Source organism: Protopterus annectens, chromosome 7.part0, assembly GCF_019279795.1.
Source record: "Protopterus annectens isolate FY-2018-M chromosome 7.part0, PAN1.0, whole genome shotgun sequence".
In the NCBI taxonomy this organism is placed as follows: Eukaryota; Metazoa; Chordata; order Ceratodontiformes; family Protopteridae; genus Protopterus; species Protopterus annectens.
In genome coordinates, this window is record NC_056739.1 from 24,145,144 (window position 1) to 24,166,125 (window position 20,982).

The window sequence follows — 20,982 nt, forward strand, 5'->3', positions numbered from 1 at the left end:
GGAAAAAAAAAGTCTTTTGATCTTCCAACATCAGAAGCAAGTGTGCTGTATGTTACGCCACTGATACTGAAGATGAAAAATTACTAAATAATAAGCGGGCAATGGTTTATTGTATATGAAGGCTTAAAATTAAACACATTAATAAAGATAAGGATAAAAAATAGAAATGGTTTACATTATGATAAGAAAAGCTATTTTAAGTTAGTATTTAATGATTCATAATATCAAGGTGTTTGAAATACATTGCTCAGCACTAGAAGTCTAAATCTCAAATTGTACTCGCTCGAAGTACTCCTTAAAATGGAGAACATCGACATTTGTGCTATAACAGAGACCTGGTTCAAAGCAGCAGAAAGCTCGCCTGCATTACCAGGCTATAACTCATTCCACACCTTTCGGACCCAGATCTTGGACTGAAGCTCCAAAGGCGGTGGTGTTTCCATATTCATAAATGATGCACACACCTCCAGACTGTTAGCCCAACATAACGCATCAGAGATACTTCAGGTGCAGCTAACATTGGGTAAGACAGCAATTCAGGTCGTAGCCTGCTATAGGTCCCCAACCATGTCCCGAGACTTGCATTCCATGTTCCTAAGCACCCTGGAGAATATTAGGGTCCAACCTAACACTCTCTTACTAGGCAACTTCAACTACTCCTCCATTAACTGGGTAAACTACTCATGTACCAATGCACTTGCCCAAAGTTTCCTGGTGTTCATTAATTCCAGTGCCCAGGACCAGCTCGTTCTAACCCCCACTAGAGGTAACAACATATTTGACCTGGTCATTACTAACATGGGCGACCATTGCTCTATGCCAATAGTCAGCTCCTCCCTGGTTAGATCCGACCACAAACTAATAACCTTGGAAATCCACATCACTCCCACCCCCCCACAAAGATAACCACCATGATAAACTTATCCAAAGCTAACTTTGGGATCCTAAAAACAGAGGTGGCTAACTTCACAGCACCCATGCAAATGGGAATAGTTGCATGACCGCAGAATCATACACCAATGCACTGTACGAACACGTACACAAATGCATGGATCTCGCCATACCCAAAAGAACTAAGACGTTCTCCCCCAAAAAAGGAAGCCAATCTGGTGGTTCTCTGCCATAAACAAACTCTACAACAGATGGAGGAAACTGATGCAGAAGAAGGTAATGTCCCAAAACTAGAAAAAACTCCCTTACCAGCCACAACAAAAAGTTAAGATCCCTCATCAAATCTCTAAGGCTAGCTATGAAAAGAGAATTGCAGCAGATAGTAAAAACAACCACAAGGCCTTCTATAGTTATGTAAAGAATCTCCACAGCAATACCCAGATTTACTCTGAGTTACTGCACAATGGTACCTCCTATACCGAGCCAACAGATATTACTAGTATACTGGCAGACAGATTCAGTGCCAACTTTACCCCCCACCAAGGACCAATCACAATACCAGTAGATTGCCAGGCACCCAGTATTACTGCTGCACATGTTAAAACAGCACTGCCCAAGGCCAAAAATACAGCTTCTGTGAGACCTGACAATATCCCTGGCTGTGTTTTACATGAACGACAGAGTGAACTGGCACCTCACCTTTGTACCCTGTTCAATCACAGCCTCACCTCAGGATTTATCCCTACCAAATGGTACACTGCTACAGTCATCCCTCTCCACAAAGGAGGAGTAAATACAGACCTTGGGAACTATCGCCCCATTAGCCTGACGAGTCTGATATGTAAAGCTATGGAACGCATCATCATGGACCTAATAAACAAGGATATAGGGAATCTCCAAACTCTGGATCCCACACAGTTTGGTTTTGTGAAGGGTAGATCATGCCTGATCAACTTGGTTGACTTCTTTGAATCAGTCACCAGAGCTGTGGATGAAGTCAAGGTGGTTCATACAGCCTATCTTGACCTGGCCAAGGCTTTTGATACCATTCCCCACTCAGGAATCATAGAAAAACTCACTAAGCTAGGCATCAACCCCTATATCACTATGTGGGTTGCAAACTGGCTCACAGATAGAACCCACAGTGTGAAAGTAGCTGACTCCAAGTCAGACTGCCAACTAGTCACAAGTGGAGTCCCACAGGGTTCGGTCCTGGGTCCTCTCCTGTTTGGTATCTACTTCTCTGAAGTCCAGGGCAACACAAAGCGACTCTGACAGACAGTTGCAAGTTGGGAGCTATTATTAACTGCCCAAGTGATGTTGACATCCTACAGAATAGCCTCACTGAGACCGACTGGTGTCAGAACCATGGCCTTAAGCTCAATGCCAAAAAATGTGTCATCATCCTCTTTGGGAAAACCCCAGTTCCCATAAATTACCACATTGATGGTAGTCCACTGAACACAGAAGGCGTTATAAGAAATCTGGGAACACAGGTTGAGAGCAACCTCTCTTTTGATCACCACATTGCCACTGTGGTCAGAAAGTCCTTCTATGTGGCACATCTCATTACTAAGGGTTTTGCATCCAGGAAGAAAGAGGTCATTGTCTCCCTCTACTCTTCCCTCATTAAGCCAATCATTGAGTACAATGCCCCATTTGGCATGTACCTCACTAGACACCTTCAGCAGCTGGAGAGGCCGCAAAAGTACCTCACAAAGAGGATCCTAGGCCTTAAACACTTGTCTTATATGGACAGACTCAAAAAACTCCAACTATTCTCTGTATCATATCGCCTACTTAGAGGTGATCTCTGCTTGACTTACAAAGCCATGTCTGACCCAGCTCTGTTAGAAATGCTACATCTAAAGAAATCCTAATCCCTCAGCACCACACACTCCAGAGACTTCAACCTCATTACCACAATTAACAGAACATGCTGGAGGGACAGGTTCATAACCCAGAGACTGCCCGTGCTATGGAAAAGACTTCCAATACATGTCAAGCAGAGCACCTCACTGACCCTCTTCAAGAGAAATCTTGATGAGTGGATGGGAAACAGAAAATTCACCTCGGGGATAACTCCAGTGGCTCTACTCGACAGATGCACTGGGAACTAAACTTGGGTGGTACTATGCCAGGGTAAATATATGGCTAGGCTTGTAAAGGCCCCAAGACCATTAGCCTAGTACACACCTATGAAACTATGAACTTTCTAGAAGAATCTGGGATTCACTTTACAGGCTGCATGGGCCAACATGCAAAATTTCCATTGGCCAGAGTGGGGGTTTATCCTTTTAAGATACTGTGAAAGGAATGCTTGTTGTTTGGAGTGGAAATATTTGTGGGCGGTTTACTTGCACCACAATGGTGGTGTACTGTCAGTCACACAGTGACCAATTTCTCTGTACACTTTTGCTATGAAATTGCAAAATGGAAATCTGTTAAGGAAGATTTTTACTTGTAGTATTAATCTAAAATTTGCACAGAGCACTGGAATGCTGTATGTTATGTGACTTTGTTTCTGAAGCATCAACATGTTCATTACAACAATGGTAACGATGTACTTTTGGCTACATTTTAGTTAACTTCTTCAGGGGCAAATAGTTCCTCTTGCATATCTCGTACATATCAAAACCAGTTACAGATATGGCTCCAGAACCATTGTGTGGATAATATGTGATGGTGAAGTCCCTGTGATCTTCAGAATGAGACATGCTTCAGATCTTAACAATGAAGCACATAGAAGCCAGACTTGTTTTGAAAACACTAGTGATGAATACTATTAGTGTGATTACTAATGTGTGACCAGCTGACTTAATCACAGAAAAATGAATTGCTGTTTGATGTGTGAGCTGACATATGTAAGTATTAGAGGTGTATGTGTCTGTCTGGTGGTGCAGAGATTTTTGCCCCTCTGCAAAAATGATTTTTCCTGGTAATTTTTTTCTCCTGAATCCTGTTCTCATTTCAGTGGGTTTAGTAACTTGTGATCAGACTTCTGTAAAATGTTCATAAATGAATAATATACTAACCCGAGAGACAAACACACATTCTTGTATAATTTGTGACATTTGTCATTAAGATGTTATCTTTATCAAACCTGTAACATAACAACTACTTCAGTTGGGTCAGTGCAGCTGATTCAGATTTGCTAGTTACAGTGTGTGTAATTGGCAATAAGTACCACTTTGCATACTGTTACTCCATTTCATGGTCACACTGTTCTACAACTTCTCAGTAGTCATGGGTTGAATTTTAGCCATACACACTGCATAGACCCTGACAGTGTTTAGAGCACAAATTGCATAGGACATGCTTGCTGGAGGTGAAGCTTATTTTGGATTACTAGGCATAGCACATGGAAATCTCACATAAGAGAGCTAATTATTTCCCCTCACAGATTCTAGTTCATCTATTTTTCTAGAAGCACCCTTTTTATTTGGGGATAAGCTGTCCCACTGAGTTGATTGTAACTCTCATAGTTGTTTTTCTCCTTCTCTGTGTTGAGACCAAACTTTTTCGCAGATCATAATGCCAAAGTCAGGCAGGTATTCCATCATGATGCATATATGGTGCATTGCAATGTGTCTCACTATAATTTTCCAGACTTTTGTATAGACAGACTCCTTTATGTTGACTTTGATAATACGGATATGGTTCCATCACTGTATCCTACATACGGTGAACTGGATCTAGTCTAATAAGACCAGCAATGTTCTGCTTCAGTTTGTTAGGACCAGTTATTTTTCAAATTTCCTGCTGCTTATTGAGAGTGGGTTTTCTCCATCTTTACTAAAAGATGCCTTGACAACTTCTACTCTCAAAAAAAAGTTCTTGGAGGTGGAAATGCTGCAAAATGGCCACACTTGTGTCTAACCTTGCAATGTTAAGTTGTCAATCTCGCCTTCTTTCTTGCTGGATGGGTTCGGAGCCGAATCTCAGCTCCGACTTGGCCTATTACTAAAGCTCAAGAGCTATTTTTACCGGCTCAAGGCTATCCTATGTCCCATAATGCTAGGCGTGATATACCCAGATCTCGTTTGCCGCTTCAGCTATGAGGTTGCGTCTTTTTGCCAGCTCCAGGTTGTATTAATATTTTTCTTGTATTTAGTCAGCTTTTTGGGTTAAAATCTTAGCAATAGTTTTTTATAGTTACTACCCTTTAGATCCCTGTTTAGAATTCCCTCTTAGGTAGTTTTTTATACAGTTTTTGCCCTCACTGAGTAGTTAGGCCCTTGTTCAAACTTCTTCCATACTTTTCTGTAGTAGCAAATCCCTTTGTTTTTTTTTGTCTGTAGATGTATGTGTGTGCCTAGTTAAATTGTATTAATAAGTGTGGGGTTTTTTGTTTATTTCTTGGTCTGTTACAACCTTTTTGTGTGTGTGTGTGTGTGTGTGTGTGTGTGTGTGTGTGTGTGTGTGTGTGTGTGTGTGTGTGTTGGCTGATTGTGACTAGACCTCCCAAAATTGTCTTTTTCTGCCCGTCATCCTTGTTTTAGGATGTCGAAAGACACCAAGGTCTCGGGCTTCAAGAAGTGTGACTCGTGCTGTCAGAAGATGTCTCTGACAGACAGTCACACTTCTTGTGTATATTGCTTGGACCCTCTGCACCTGCAGGACTCTTGTTCTGTCTGCCATGCGTTCGGTCCAAGAGTCCTGCAGGAACGCAGAATCAAACTTATTTTGAGAGGCTTGTTAAAGCCTGAAGGTTCCCCAGCTAAGCCTTCATCAGGTAAACCTTCCAAGCATGCCAAACCGTCAGCTCCATGTTCGGAGCCGTCACCGAGCGGTGCTACTACTACCACTGCATCGGTTCCGGCTGGAACTGATGATTTGAGGCCTCAGTCGGCTCCAACTCTGCTGTCGGAGCCGTCTTTGAGCAGAAAGCGTTCCAGGTCTCCTTCCCTGGAATCTGTCCATTCGGCTCCGAAGTCTCCCTTGTTATCGGAGCGGAGTCACAGGTCCCATTCCTCTCGGTCTTCCAGGCTGTCGGACCATGACCTCGAGAGGGTGGTTAGCAGACTACTTAAGTCGCAGGCACTGGCCCAAATGTTGCATAGCCCTCCTCATCAGGCAGTGGCTTTCACTACTCCCTCTTTAATTCCTCCTCCGACTCTTCCTTTGAGTTCGGAGCCGGAGATCGTAGGGGTCGGGACCGTCGGAACGTTGGAGCTGATACCACTCCTTTTGGCTCCCTTGTCAGATCCGATCTCTTCCTTGGCTCCATCCTTGGAGGGATCCGGGTGCCGGGACTCTCTCGTCGGTTCCAAGGGGGCAAGTGGCATGGGACCCTTGTTCGACCCCGTTCTCCCTCTCGGAGCTTCGATGCAGGTGAGTTCGGCCCCGACATCAGCCTCGGAACCATCCCTCTCGGTGCCGGGAGGAGTCCTTGTCTCTTCGGAGCGGGGACCCCCTTCCCTGCCTGATAGGGGTGCCTTTGAGGTCATGAGGAGTGTGCTGGCCCCTGTGCCTGCTCCATGGTCGGCTCCTTCAGCTCTTCCCTCTATGGTGCCTGCTACAGTCTCTACCCGCTCCTCCGATCCCGAGCATGGAGAACCGACGCTACAGGTAGCCCCATTGGGTGTATCCTCCTCTTCCGAGGCCTCCCCTGATCCTTCAGGGGAGCCCCCTCAAAAGAGAAAATGCAAGAGGAAGCATGTAGACTCCCCTGAGTCAGTCACTTCGGACACTGACTTGGATGACTCAGAAGGGTCCCCAAGGTCCCTCTCTGAGAATGTCTCATTTTCTGACATCCTGGAGATTCTTAAGCAGAGGGGAAACTGGTCTGCCCTTAACCCTTCTGAGGATGAATCGGTATACCTGGATGCATTTGGTTCTTGCCCTTCCACCTCCTGGGTGTCTCCGCCTTTCGACCCACTCATGGATGTGGTGGCTCAAAAGGCATGGACGGCTATGGATACTATGTAACCAACTCTCCGGAGGCCTACAAAATTTATTACAGGCCCTTCTGACAAGCAGTTTCTAACTAAGGGCGTCCCTGTTGATGCCATGGTGGTGGCGGCAGCCACTAAAAAGGAGTTGGCTGACCCTTCAGTACCTGTCCATCCTTCTAATAAGGAATCTAGGACTATGGACAGGTATGGCAAGTGGATGTTTTCCTCAGTGACCTTTGCTATGCGGTCGCTGAATTATTTGTGCCATTTCACCCATCTCCAGAGAGACCTTCTCAAGGAACTGGGTGATACCTTACAGGACAGAATACAAGGAACTGCAGCAAATCAATAAGTAATGACATGACTGTAGAGAAAAACCACCTTAATGAAAAAAAGCAAACAGTAAAGCTTTTGGGTATAACCCTTTCTCAATGCTAATTATGTATGTATTAGCATTGAGAAAGGGTTATACCCGAAAGCTTTGCTGTTTGCTTTTTTCCATAAAGGTGGTTTTTCTCTACAATTGTGTTGTTACTTATTGATAGCTTACAGGACCCATCAGCTGCGGGGTCTCAGGAAAAGATCAACTCCCAGCTGGGGACCCTAAACTCTATTGTCAACTCCTCCATGTGGCTCATTTCCTATGCAGCCGATGGAGCGAGTAGGGCTGCAGGCACGGGTGTTGCTCTAAGAAGACACGCCTGGATGCGGCTTTGCAATTTTGCTGACCCCTTCAAGGCATCCTTCACTAACATCCCCTTTGATGGTTCTGCCTTGTTTGGACCTCAAGTGAAGGATACATTGACCAGGTGCGAGCAGGAAGGCAAGACTCTCTCTGCCATAGGAGTCCATTTTTCTACCCCTTCTAGACCATACCCTAAGGGTCAGAAAGGTGGGAAAATGTGGTTCTGCAAACCTCAGGGAGTACTGCCTGATGCATGTGGTGAGCTTCCCTCCAGAGGCAGAGGAGGGAACAATAATAGATGCCACCCGAGGGGCAGGGGGATCCGCAGAATCAAGGTAGCAGAGAATCCTCCTCTGACAAACCCTTCCAGCACCCCTTCGGAGGCAGTCGGGGGAAGACTATCACTGTACCCAGAAGCCTGGCATTCCCTCATGCAAGACAATTGGGTACGGTCGATCATATCCGAGCGTTACAAAATTCCCTTTATTCATACCCTACAACTGCCAAAAGGGCCCCTTCTAGATGTTCCACTTGGTCTGAGGGATCAAGCAGCACTAGAAAATTCAAAGCTGCTAGAAAAAAGAGCCATCCAGCCAGTCCCAGTAGACCAGCAAGGATCCGGAGTCTACTCCAAGTTCTTTTTGGTACCAAAAAAGACAGGGGACTGGAGACCTATTTTGGATCTCAGCAGGCTGAACAAGTCTGTTCAAAGAACAAAATTCTGGATGGTCACACTTCAGTCCATTCTACCCTTCCTGGGTCAGGACAATTGGATGTGCTCTATAGACCTTCAGGATGCATACTATCATATTAAAATGAACAGGCACTCCAGGAGGTTTCTCCACTTCCATCTGGGAGCTAGTCACTACCAATTCAGAGCCCTGCCCTTTGGCCTCACCACAGCCCCCAGGGTGTTTACCAAATGCATGGCAGTGGTTGTGGCTCACCTGAGATGAAAAGGATTCCAGGTGTTTCCATACTTAGACGACTGGCTCCTTACTGCCACCACCAAGCGTCAGCTACTCCATTCCAGAGATTATACCCTCCAAATTTGCAATGAGCTAGGTATCTCTATAAACTCCGAAAAGTCTGCCTTGTCACCTTGTCAATCTATTACCTTCATAGGTGCCATTTTAAACACTGTGGAACTGTCAGCAAAACTGCCTGTACAAAGGATTTCAGACATTCGCGATCATGTTCAAATCCTACTACAAGAGAACAGAGTCCAGGCCAGATTTGTACTAAAAACCCTAGGTCTCATGGCAGCAGCTATCACATTACTCCCCCTAGCTCGCTTTCACTTGTGGATCCTGCAATGGATGCTGTTTTCCCAGTGGTCCTTTTGACAGCTTCCAATGTCACACAGCATTCTAATCACTCAGTCATGCAAAAGGCACCTTTCGTGGTGGATGGTCTCCCCTTAGGTTCTTCAGGGCAGACCTTTTGTCCTTCCTCCTCCTGTGGCTACTGTGACAATGGATGCCTCCCTGATCGGGTGTGGGGGGGGGCATTTTCAGGGCAGGACAGTCCAGGGCACATGGCAGCCTTTCGAAAGCCACCTGCACATAAATGTCTTGGAAATGAGAGCGGTACTTTTAGCGTTGCAGGCCCTTCAAGACTCTCTAACCACCGGGACTATTGCAATTCAGACAGACAATATGTCTGTAGTGTGGTACATCAACAAGCAGGGTGGAACCAGGTCCTACCCCCTATGTCAAGAAGCACTCAGACTGTGGCAGTGGGCGATCTCTTCTCCATAGTTTCTGGTAGCAATGCATATCCCCGGAAAGTCCAACGTCATAGCGGACAGGCTGAGCAGAGCCATTCTCATGCCCCACGAGTGGTCTCTCAACCAGCTAGTAGCGGAAAAAATCTTCAGGAGGTGGGGTCAGCCTTGCTGCGATCTTTTTGCAACCCCTCAAAACAGCAAGTGCCCAGACTTCTTCACCCTCTTCCCTATCCCAGGTCTTCCCCCCAGAGATGCTCTAGTCCACGATTGGCCCCGGGGTCTTCTGTATGCTTTCCCCCCTTTCCCTTAATTACTCAGCTAATCCAGAAAGCAACTGTTTTGAGATCCAGAATGATCCTTGTTGCCCCTTACTGGCCTCGACAAATTTGGTTTCTGTTCCTGCAATGTCATCTACTAGATAAACCCTGGCATCTGGACCCAGCGCCAGATCTTCTGACACATCAGTCAGGTGGGCTGTATCAATCCCTTCAATCTTTCAACCTCACAGCTTGGTTGCTCCACTTCCAACCCTAGCCAGGCTTCCCTCAATCTCTCATTCAGTTCGTGACATCATCCTCGCTTCACACAAGTCTACTACCAGAAAGACTTATGCTAGCAAATGGAAGCGTTTCTCTGTTTTGGCAGGGGAGAAACAGGTTGACCCTTTTACAGCCCCTGTCCATACAGTCTTAGAGTTTTTGGTAGAACTTTTTCAAATGGGATCTTCATCAGCCACCATCAGAGTTCAGTTGGCAGCTATTGCGAATTTTCATGTTGGATTGTCACAGACCAGCATTATGTCACACAAACTTTGTAAAGCCTTTCTAAAAGGAACCCTCTTACTTAGGCCCCTGGTAAAAGATCCTCCCCCACCATGGGACCTAAATTTGGTGCTGTCATCTTTAATTCTCCCTCCCTTTGAGCCTGCGGCTTCCTGTTTGTTAAAGTTGCTCTCTTGGAAAACTCTGTTTTTAGTAGCCATCACTTCAGCGAGAAGGGTATCAGAACTTCAAGCCTTTTGTGTTCGCCCTCCTTACCTTGTTTTTCACAAAGATAGAGTGTCACTTAGGACTAATCTGTCCTTTTTACCCAGAGTACTCTCTGAAAAAAATCTGAATCAGACCATCGATCTTCCTGTTTTCTTCCCACTTTATACCAATAGGTCTGAACGGAAGTTACATTGTCTAGACGTTCACCATCAATTACTCTTCTACCTGGATAGAACCAAGCAGACGAGGAAATCAGAACAGCTCTTCCTGTCTTACATGGAAGGGAAACAAGGCCTGCCAGTTTCCAAAGTAACCTTGTCCAGGTGGTTGACCTCTGTTATCATGTTGATTTACCAAATGAGGCATAAAGAGCTCCCCATTAAGCACAAAGCTCATTCAACCAGAGCATTAGCTTCTTCAGTAGCCTTTCAGGCAAGATTGCCAATGGATTCCATTTGTGCAGCGGCCACATGGGCCTCTCCTCATATCTTCATTTCTCATTACAAGCTGGACATGACCTCTAGAAGTAGGGCTGATTTTGGTTCCACTGTACTCAAGAGTTTGTTTCATTGAGCCACCCAGGACTAAGGTGCTAGGGACGCTGTCCCATCCAGCAAGAATGAAGGCGAGATTGACAACTTAACATTGAGAAGTTATGTGCTTACCATAACGTTCCATATTAGTTGTCTTCTTCTCGCCTTCTTTCTTGCGTCCCACCCTCCATCCCCCTAGCCTGGACAGACCGAGAGTATCTTCTGAGATGTGTTATCATGAGAGTTATCTCCTTAGCTACCTCTTTCCTTTTCTTGGTAACTCTTATAAGAGTTTTGTATACCTAGATGTATAGAGGTAGATATATATATATATATATATATATATATATATATTCTCTGTCATGGTGGGGACATGTATGTCCATAGTGTTAGCTATCAAACGAGATCTGGGTATATCACGCCTAGCATTATGGGACATAGGATAGCCTCGAGCCGGTAAAAATAGCTCTCGAGCTTTAGTAATAGGCTGAGTCGGAGCTGAGGGTTGGCTTCGAACCCATCCAGCAAGAAAGAAGGCGAGAAGAAGACAACTAACATGGAACGTTATGGTAAGTACATAACTTCTCATTAATGGTCATCATGAAAGTAGCATATATACAGACGTACTCCAGTTTGACATTTCAATCCATATCACTCTGGTTTAAAACCTAATCACAGCAATGGACTTTCTGATGCTGCAACATCAGCAGGTTATACTGTACCTTACAACATCAGCAGGTTATACTGTACCTTACAACATCAGCAGGTTATACTGTACCTTACAACATCAGCAGGTTATATTGTATTTTACAACATCAACAGGTTATATTTTACCATACAGCATCAGCAGGTTATATTGTACCTTACAACATCAGCAGGTTATACTGTACCTTACAACATCAGCAGGTTATATTGTACCTTACAACATCAGCAGGTTATATTGTACCTTACAACTTCAGCAGGTTATATTGTACCTTACAACATCAGCAGGTTTAGTGTACCTTACAACATCAGCAGGTTATATTGTACCTTACAACATCAACATGTTATATTCCACCTCGGCTCTACTTGATCTCTCAGCATTTGCTTACACAGTAATAGTACTTTGGTTGAGTGCCTGAGATCACACTGTGGTCTTTTTGGCCTTACATTTAAATAGTTCACCTTTTACTTTTTAGGCCACCTACAGCAGACAGTATTAGGTAAAAGTTCCTGTAGTAGTTATCGACAGTATTAGGTTAAAGTTCCTGTAGCAGTTATCCACTAAAGTGTGGGATGGCATAGACATCAGTAACTGCTCCAGTGTTGTTCTCAGTATACAACTGGCAGTTAAATATTAGCTGCACAGGAACTGTCTTCAGCTTTACTTCTGCTTTACTCAGAAGGCTGTGTGGGGCTGTACCACTCTTGAAGACTGGAGTTTGTACTCTTCACTGGATGCGAGAAAGATAAATGAAACTCAGCTTAGCAAAGACTGAGGTGATGCTGTCTCAAATCATGATCTAGCCATCGCATTTCCTATGTTTAATTATATATGGGGAGAGTAGACTAGACTTTGTGTCACTTGTGTTATTTGACAACAGACTTGTGTTAAAGGACCTGGTGTCTGTTGTCATGGTTTAGGTTTATAAATTATCTAGGTTTTTGGTTTATAGAGAGCATATTTCTATTTTAACGGTACTGTTCTGATCTGGAACCTTATTCTATCACTGACCTTTGAGATAGCAATCCATGCTCTGGCCAGTTGTACTCCAATCTCACAGCAGAGGAGTACACAGAATGTAACTGTTGCACTTGGAGTGCAGGAGGACTGGCACTATTCCCAGAAGGGATTTGTATATCATTGTATTTGTCTTTTCAGTTTATTAGGCAGCTGCTGTTTTGCTAGTTTTGAACATTAAGCTTTCACTACAACTTGTTTTTCTTTGATAGGAAAAAAAAAGACAGTCTTTTTTCACTTACTCATGAGTTTTTTTTCAGGCCATCATTAAATCAAAATGTTGTAAACATGCTTAAAAGTGTACTTCTGAGCATCTAGAACACCATGACTTCTGGGGGCAGCTCCCCAGCTTAATTTAGCTGCACCCTCCAGACTTATTGCAGTTAGGGCATGTTAAAAGCATGCGGGGAAGCTAAAAAGTAAGATAAAGAGTGAAAAAGCAAGCAAGAAAGAAGTAAACAAGTGTGAAACAAGGATCTCCCAGAGTCCTTTGTGTAGAGCTTCATTTCACATAAGGCTGGCCTTACTGATTGCAGTTAGACATGAGATTTACCTAGCTGGTAAAGTGGCTTTAATGAGTGACCACATACTGAGGCAGTCTGTAGATGAAATTGATTTCATCTGTTGTTTGATCACAGGTAATTGATATTATTACTGAGCTAAAATAGAGCTCCACTCAAAAAGTTACTTCCTGCACTCCCCTTTCTTTGAGGTCAGCAGCCACCACTGGTGGTATCAGAAGGTTTCTGGCATGATACCAATTATTAGAAATGTATCAGACATCGTCACAAACTTCCAGTGAAGAATACTTTCTCTCCAGTCATTATTAATTCTGGTAGGAAGTATGACCACACATGTAGTGGTGAACAGCTGCATGAAAGGATGAAAAAAATGTCTGTGGAGAGCCTGCAGTCTGTATGGAAGTGTTACAGGCTACTTATTTATTTTAGGGTCTGAATATGATTAGGAGTATCAGAAGGGATGGAAGGACAAGCCAGATTAACACTTTTGGTCTCTTTCATGTGAACAGAGGCAGCAATATATATTTGTATGCCTAGCTTGTAGGATCTGAGTGAATAGATATGTGTGTTTCGGAGTTTCTTAGTGTGATGATAATATATTCTTCTCCTTTCTAATGCTATCTGATGAAAATATACTTAATTCAGGCATTACATTTTCACTATCATTTGTGTGGAGCCTAAGGTGTATAAAAAGAAATGGTTAAACTGTTTGGGGTAATAGTAGGATAACCACCCTAACAACCAGCCCATCCTCCAGATAACACAAATTAGCGGTACGAAGTCCATACAGGTTGGGCACATGGGATTCAACATTTTACTTTGTAACAGCCTTTGATGTGTGAGCCTTATGTGTTCACTTAGAAGACCAAAGACTTCTCTCTCACATAGTGCATATGCTCTCATGGATGATGCTTCCCTCGCATGCATGCATGTAGTACATAACCCAAATGGTGACTTGTAGCACGCAGTCTGAATAATAAATGCATTGCCCTTACTTGAGTGACTTTAGTGGATGAGCTGCAATATGGGAACCATTCTCTAACAATAGGGGTGGCAAATCCTTTTGTGCTGTACCATTCTTACTTATACATCATTTTCTAACAGTAGGGGTGACGAATCCTTTTGTGTCATACCATTCTTACTTATACATCATTCTCTAACAGTAGGGGTAACGAATCCTTTTGTGTCGTACCATTCTTACTTATACACCATTCTCTAACAGTAGGGGTGGTGAATCCTGTTGTGCCATACCATTCTTACTTATACACCATTCTCTAACAGTAGGGCTGGCGAATCCTTTTGTGCCGTACCATTTTTACTTATACACCATTCTCTAACAGTAGGGGTGGTGAATCCTTTTGTGTCATACCATTCTTACTTATACACAATTGTCTAACAGTAGGGGTGGTGAATCCTTTTGTTCCATACCATTCTTACTTATACACCATTCTCTAACAGTAGGGCTGGCGAATCCTGTTGTGCCGTACCATTCTTACTTATGCACCATTCTTTAACAGTAGGGGTGGCGAATGCTTTTGTGCCATACCATTCTTACTTATATACCATTCTCTAACAGTAGGAGTGACGAATCCTTTTGTGCCGTACCATTCTTACTTATACACCATTCTCTAATAGAAGGGGTGACGAATCCTTTTGTGTCGTACCATTCTTACTTCTACACAATTCTCTAATAGTAGATGTGGTGAATCCTGTTGTGCCATACCATTCTTACTTATACACCATTCTCTAACAGTAGGGGTGGCGAATCCTGTTGTGCCGTACCATTCTTACATATACACCATTCTCTAACAGTAGGGCTGGCGAATCCTGTTGTGCCGTACTATTCTTACTTATGCACCATTGTTTAACAGTAGGGGTGGCGAATGCTTTTGTGCCATACCATTCTTACTTATACACCATTCTCTAACAGTAGGGCTGGCGAATCCTGTTGTGCCGTACCATTCTTACTTATACGCAATTCTCTAACAGTAGGGGTGGTGAATCCTGCTGTGCCGTACCATTCTTACTTATACAACATATGTTTCAGAAATACAAAACTATTTGCTAAAACAAGTATTATTGGCATGACAGACTGTTATGTCATGATGCCTGGCATAAAGGATATAGCATTTACAAGTATATGACTATAACTTATCATCCCCATATAATGCACTGTGAAATAACCAGCAGTGATACAAACTTGACTATCACAACAGATGCACCAGACCATCAGAGTAATTATGAACTGAAAGTGAGCATTTCAGCATGTGAGTAACTTAAAGCAGGTATAAGGCACACGCCATCCAGCAGTCTAAAATTATGCTGGAGATGTCAGTATCATTTAATGATGATGATGCACTGAGAATTCTGGTGCAGTAGTTACGGACGGAGATAATTAGGGCAAGCATGACCCTCCTGTCTGCATTTGGGGTCATATACCTCTGATCTTCGTATCACAGTGGCAGTATCTACAATGGCAAGAGTGTGATTTAGTGAATACTTATATGATTCAGTGATCAAAAGCTTCATATCAGAGGAAAAGTTGGGCAATTACTTGTTAAAACAGAAAACACACTCATGAGAAATGCTGCTTGCATTTGTTCAATTTATTCCACAGAGACTATTTAGACATTATACCTGAAATGGCAGAACTATCTTTAATGCTCGAAGGGAAATTGATTGCATACCATTCCCTTTCAAAATGTAGTCATTAATGTTGTGGAAGATAATCGTTTTCAAGAGTATAAAGATCATCTGATAGCCAGTGAGGTAATCACTTGCTTCATGTGTAACTGCGGTTAGCTTCTGGTGATGTTTTGGACAATTATAGTAGTTCCAAATACCATTTGATTTTTAAATGGTAAGGAAAGAGAGATTGTGCTCTTCAAGTCATGTTTGTTTGTCCCTTGCTCTTTTTATGCACTTGTCTCCTCTAATCTTGTCAGTCTGAACAAAATGAGCTTGGCGTAATGTAGAACTGCAGAGTATCTTTAGGTCTGAACTACAAAATCATTGCCTATGCTCTGAGGCTTTTTCTTTTGATATTGTTACATGCACTTTATTAATTAAAAAATACAGTTTCAACAGGGACACAGAAATAATGCACATTAAGAAGTCATTTGCAGTATTTTATATTTGAAGCAATCTGGCTCTTTATTCTGCCTTCTTTTTTATGTCTTGTTTGACTTAATCTTAGCTTAGCAGTTTGCACATCTAAAGTTACAGTTTTCAAAAGCATCATTTGGCATTTCAGTATCAAGAGTTACATTAGAAGTGAATGACATGTCAGTTTAAACCTCTGTGGTATTGGTGATGCACTGCGATACCCCTGGAAAAAGCATTCCACACATCAAAAAACTCTGCTGTTAAAATTGTATAACCAGCTTTCAATTTATATTTGAAAGAAACTCAATAATGGCATAAACTTAGCTGTGGAATACATTTGCTTCTATGCTGTTTAAGACCATGAAGGCTTCACTGGAAAAGTGAAGTCGGTTGTAGGAAATGAAACCACACATCTCTCTCCTGCTCTCTGATGATCCAACAACAGCAGAAAGGGTGTGCTGCAGATTCAGTTGTTAATTGTGTACGCCTGTGTATTACCTTGGTATTTAGATGTTCACACACACACACACACACACACACACACACACACACACACACACACACACACACACACACACACACACACCCTTCAGGTGTGACCCCCCCAGACGTATATTAAGAAAGTTCTGTCTATGTCACATGACTTCATAAGCAAGAATCACAAGGTGTCTTGGTCATGTGACAGCAGCCATTATATAACCACAAGATAAAGTCACAGCAATGCACATGGCTGCCATTTCCTTCCCAACTACCAGCATGGCAGTAACAGAAAATGTGAGTCTGGCGATAGGATGAGCACTCCCACTCCCCTATCTGTGTTACATTCATGCCATACTACTAGTAGAGTATGGATACTATCACGTGGGTACTAGTGTTAGCCACATTAGTGCATCATCAGAGACAGTCACCCAGTAGTTCCTAACAGTTTTCTCCACAGCCATACACCTCAGAGGAGGAACTGCTATTGCTGTTCTTTCTGTAGCTCCATATCTGACACTTTTAGGCTCCAGCTTTCATATTGTGTGAGCATAAACAACTGACTTTAGCAGACCAGTGCTTCTGTGATGATACTGTAAAGTGGCAGCCATGCATAGTAGGATTTACACTGCTAATAAATGACTATACAAAAATATGCACTACAACATATATACAGAAATACCTTAATGTATACACAGAAACCCACACACCTATGTCCAGGATATACTGTGGCACCATTTGGCAGTCAGTGAGCATATGAATGTTTATGTACATGTATATATGGCTGCCATTGGTTTGCTCTCAGCACACATTTATCTCATGCCACTGTTTTTGGCAATTTTTGTCGATGGTGAAAATGGTTGCATTAATTACAGTCAAACTTCAACAGTTCAAAAGTAGTATAGTTTAGGAATTTTCCTCTTTTTCTACTGTGGACTTAGCATAATTAAGTTCCGGGGGCTGCTCACACATCCAAAACCAATGCTTTTAGTTTTTTCATGTGATCACAGACGTAACGTTCTTGTTTACATTTGCTGTCACTTTAATTAGATGTTCTTGTGTTTCATTGATACTGATTGCCAATGAACCTGGTCAACATATTTCCTGTCAATCAAAGTTTATCGGCAATTTAAAGTAATGCACTCAAATGTATATACATATATATATATATATATATATATATATATATATATATATATATATATATATATATGTGTGTGTGTGTAGAGAGAGAGAGAGAAAGTGTGTATGGGATTATATCATAGGATTATAGGAGATTACTAGGCTATTGACCTGGAGGTCATTTTAAGCCTAGCTGTTTCACCCCATTGTATTACCATAAAACTGCTAGTCAACACCCAAGATTGCATTTAGTGATGACTGCCCATTTCCAGAAGGGTTATGGACACTATTCTCAGTAAGAATTTACAGTTTTACGTTTTACACACACTGTATTTTAAAAAAAATCGATTAGGGATGATTCATTGGGGGAGGGGGGTGTATGTCATGTGATTTTGTATTTAGTATTTAACATGGCTAACCACACTACATACTATTTTAACTCTGAAGAAGCTCGGTAATAACCGAGCGAAAGCGCTTGGTTTATTTGTTCATTGGTGTGATTTGGATTACCTACCAATAAAGGTGTTGTTTTTAACCTATCTGGTTTGAAAGTACATTCCTTGGAGATTCGGGTCCTGTGGCCTTGGATTTTGGTGATTCTTGGTTTTGTGTCTACATTTTTCGATATATAAAAATTTACAGTTCCCCATCCACTTGTTCAGGTTCCTCTTGAATAGTGTCATAGAGGTTCTCTGTTTCACTTGAATTGGTAGCCTGTTCCAAAGATGCAGTCACTGGGAGATAAATCTGTCTGTCCAGCATCTCCTATTTAAGTCGCAGACCATATTTAGGTCTCTGGAATGGGTAGCTCTAGTATAGATACCCTCCTGTTTTATCGCTTTTACTCACTCTCCTATTGTAGGCTACCATTCTTACTCACTCCCAATCTAGCCTGCAATACTAGAATCATCCACTAGGTGTTGCCCTATCTCCAGATATTTGACTACTCCCCCTCCTTTTTTCTCTCTTTTTTACCTCCTTTCCCCAGCTCTGAACTTAAGCAGTCCCCAAAGTGCTACTTAACTGTTACTTTTTTCTTCCTTCATTTCTACTGCCCACTGACACCTCTCCAGTTCCATCTCCTTTGTTTTTTCTTTCCACTTCTAACCTCCTGACTAGAGACTCCCTTAGCCCTATTTCTACTCCATTCTACCACTAGACTCAGCCTAGCTGATTGTTTTTCTTTGACTGTTTCAGTATCTGTTTTTACCCACTCCGTTTGCCCTGTGGGCTCACTCCGCTCTCCTCCCTACCCCCAATTCCCACCCACCCCCAAGGGCCCTACCTTTATACTTCCTAAACCACACCCCTTCCTCCTCCACTTACTCCCCAACCACACCCCTACCTCTCCCATCACTCTCCAACCACATATCTTCCTTTTCCCACTTCAATCCTATCATACCTCGTGTTCTTACATTTCCTCTTCATAAACACTCTTCTCTCTATCCTTTCACCCTACACACTCTCCTGATACCCAATTCTACTAATATTACCCTTTCACTTCTCCCTTCCATCCACAACATACACTACCCACTCTCCCTTCTCCTCCCAATACATTTCAAGCTTCTACCATCAAATAGCCAGTATCTACTCATAAAATGAATAATCAACACATCCTACCCTTTATCACACTCTTACTAACAATCTCACTACTACCTCCTTTAATCCTCACCCATCTATTCACCTTCTTTGAAAACCCACTAGACCCAATCCAAAACTATCCCTAGAAAGAAACCATCTCTCCAAACTCACATCTACAATTTACACATGCTAATATAACATTCTCATCTAACTACATACTTCCTAAATATCATAGAACACAACACACAAAATACAACAACCTAAACCCCAGGAAATGTCTGTCTCATTACAGTAGAATCCATAACCTATACTATCTAAACCTACTACTCTCTTTAAAGGATGGTGACATCCACCCTAACCCAGGGCCCCCAGCAACTCCTTTTTCTTCCCTCAACTCCAAAATATGTCCTACCCAAGCCTTTTTCAAACGATCTAACTCCCTTTTTATTGCTCATCTTAATATACGCAGTATAAACAATAAAGTAACTCAACTCCAAGCCCTAACTGAAATCTACTCCTTTGATATACTCTGCTTAACAGAAACTTAGTTAAAACCTACAACCAAAGACAATGAGATCATCCCACCTGGATATAATATACTAAGACTAGACCGAACTTCCAAAAAAGGTGGAGGAGTTGCTATCCTATATAAACCTAGCTTACAATTAACCACTCATAACTGCAAACCACCTCTAGACTCCAATGCATAAATTCTTATCTCCAAACTTCTTATTAACAATGCCAAATCCATCTATATCGTTTGTATATATCTACCTCCTGGTAATAACATAGCAACCATGGAAAATATACTTTGCTGGCTATCCCAAAACCTGCCTCAAGAAACAATCATTCTAGGTGACACAAATATTGACTGGACCTGCTTCTGCAGCAACCTCCCCTCAAGCCATATAAACCTATATGGGTATTCCCAAACCATTACCTCCCCTAACAGGATAAATAAATCCAGCAAGAAATCAAGCTTATTAGACTGGATTCTCATTAACCATCATCCTCATACTTATGACTCAGGAACCCTCCCTGATGATTTAAGTGACCACTCTCTTACCTATATCATCAGACATAAAACCAACTTTCCCTCTCCAACATCCATTAAAAACATCAGATCTAAAAAGAACTTTAACCCTGAACTTTTCCAGATGGAACTAATAGCATGTAACTGGTCACCCTTACAAAACCTACCTTTAGATGAAGCCGTTAGTTACTTTAACTCCAACTTCCTTGCCATCCTGAACCACCATGCCCCTACCAGACAAATTAGAGCTAAAACAAACATGCTCCATGGCTCTCTAAAGAAACTAAACAAAACATCAATGCTAGAAACAAACATTGGGCAAAATGGAGAAAAACTCAAAACCCTATACACCAACAAACCTTTAGACAACTAAGAAATCAAACTAAAAAAGCTATAATATCTGACAAAAAAACTACTACCTCCTATCCCAACAAGCCAGTCAAAACAAGCCAAAGAAATTTTGGTCTAGTATCAACCAACTACTTCATCCAGGTCAATCCACCACTCCTAACCCTCAAAACACTGAACACAAAACACCAATAAATATAGCCAATGAGTTGCATACCTTTTTCACTGTCACTATACAAACACTAGCTAGTCAGCTCTCACCTAACAACTTTACTTTACCTACTAATAAAGCAACCTCTCCCCCTTCTTTTCACTTTCAACCCATCCCAACATCATATATACTAACCCTTC